Source organism: Suricata suricatta, chromosome 8, assembly GCF_006229205.1.
Source record: "Suricata suricatta isolate VVHF042 chromosome 8, meerkat_22Aug2017_6uvM2_HiC, whole genome shotgun sequence".
NCBI classification, from domain to species: Eukaryota; Metazoa; Chordata; class Mammalia; order Carnivora; family Herpestidae; genus Suricata; species Suricata suricatta.
The window spans coordinates 100,020,677-100,022,739 of NC_043707.1; the positions used below are offsets into that span (position 1 = coordinate 100,020,677).

The 2,063-nt window shown below is 61.3% G+C and overlaps 1 pseudogene; it reads left to right on the forward strand.

The window, feature by feature from the left end:
- The first annotated feature begins 531 nt into the window (after nt 1-531).
- LOC115297679 lies at nt 532-1,603 on the forward strand (annotated as a pseudogene).
- Nucleotides 1,604-2,063: the final 460 nt, after the last annotated feature.

Below are 2,063 nucleotides of genomic sequence, written 5' to 3' on the forward strand. Positions count from 1 at the left end.
TGCCCATTCCCTCCATAGAACACTGTTGCCATGGAGATGACTAGTGCCCTACATGGGCACAATTACGTGAGACCTCCAGAAAGGTATCTCAGGAAGGCAACGGTGCATGGCGATTCTTCGGCCCCTCGCCCAACTCCTCTTGTATTTGCTCGCCTATTCCTGTGTTTACTCATGTCTGTACCTATTGATTTACTTTTTTAGCATCATTGTAGAGGACTAGGCAGCTGAGCTGCGCAGAAGTCACCAGGGCACGCAAAGCCTTACTGCTCAAGGTGAGATCTACGGACCACTGCCCATTGGCTAAGGAGGGCTGAGGGGCGGGGCTCCTGCCGGTACCAGAAGCCCACTGGGCTAAAGGTGTGAGGGAGGGGCGGAGGGCGGTCCTGGAGGTGAGGGGCAAGGTGAGGCCTCTGGCCTCCAGCTAACCCAGCTGGTAGGGGATGCGCAGGCGCCTGTCGAGCGCTGGCAGCAGCTCCGTGGACGCCGACCGTTGGGTTCGCGGAGGCGCGCACGCGCGGGAAGCTCACGAAACCTGCATGCCTGGCCTTGGCCCCCGAGGGGAAAGAGCTCTCGCCGAGGAAGGTGAGGGACTTGGGCGGACACGGTCATGCGTGACGCCACCGGTTGCCGAGTCCCGCAGGCCAGAAGCTGGGGCCCGCTCCAGGGCAGGCTGTGGGCGGCGGTGGCCGCAGAGGAGCAGAGCTATGGGTATGGCTCCGCGAGATACCTGCTGCTGTGCGGCCTGGGCGGCATGCTGAGCTGCGGGCTGAGGCACACGGCCATCGTGCCCCTGGACCTGGTCAAGTGCCGCATGCAGGTGGACCCCGCCAAGTACGGGGGCATCGTCAGCGGCTTCGGCGTGACGCTGCGCGATGACGGGCTGCGCGGCCTGGCCCGAGGCTGGGCCCCGACCTTCCTGGGCTACTCCCTGCAGGGCCTGTTCAAGTTCGGCCTCTACGAGGTCTTCAAGATCCGCTACGCCGAGCTGCTGGGCCCGGAGAAGGCGTACAGGTGGAGACCGGCCTGTACCTGGCGGCGTCGGCCAGCGCCGAGTTCTTCGCCGACGTGGCGCTGCCCCCCATGGAGGCGGTGAAGGTGTGCATCCAGACGCAGCCGGGCTTCGCGGACACGCTGCGCGCCGCGCGTGTATGGCGAGGAGGGCCTGCGGGCCTTCTACAAGGGCGTGGCGCCGCTGTGGCCGCGCCAGATCCCCTACACCATGATGAAGTTCGCCTGCTTCGAGCGCACGGTGGAGGCGCTCTACAAGCACGTCGTTCCCAAGCCCCAGAGCCAGTGCACCAAGGCCGAGCAGCTGGCCGTGACCTTCGTGGCCGGCTACCTCGCCGGCGTCTTCTGCGCCGCCGTGTCCCACCCGGCCGATTCCGTCGTGTCCGTCTTGAACAAGGAGAAGGGCAGTTCGGCCTTGGGAGTTCTCCAGAGGCTGGGGTTCGCGGGTGCGTGGAAGGGCCTGTTCGCGCGCATCATAATGATCGGCACCCTGACGGCGCTGCAGTGGTTCATCTACGACTTGGTCAAGGTTTATTTCAAGATGCCTCGCCCCCCGGTGCCCCAAGCGCCCAGATCCCTGAAGAAGCAGAAGTAGGCGTGGCGTGTGGGCGGGTCACCTCCTGTGGCCGCAGTCTGCCCGGATTGCCATCCTGTGGGAGGTCACGTCCAGGCAGTGCTGGCTTGGAAAATGTTCGGTTTTCTGGTTTGGGGGAGGGGACTATAGGTAGTCCGAGTTATTTTAAAGGATTGATTCCTTCTCTTTGGGCGACCCAAGAGGGTTGCAGGCGTTTCATTTAGGGGTCCGGACCATTGTCTTTGGGGAGTCAGCATGGCTGCTTTAGCTCAGTAGCTGTTCAGCTACCGTAAGGAGAAAATCCTTAACGGGAAGTAATGTTAGGTAATTTAGGATCTCGGGATTGTTTCTGCCTTGATCCACCGTTCGGTGGAGATTTCCTGAATAGCCTACTAATGAGGTTTTAAGGTCAGCACAACTATATGGGACAGGGAACAAAGTGAAATTCTGCTAAAAGGGTATTCACCTCAAAAGAAATCGT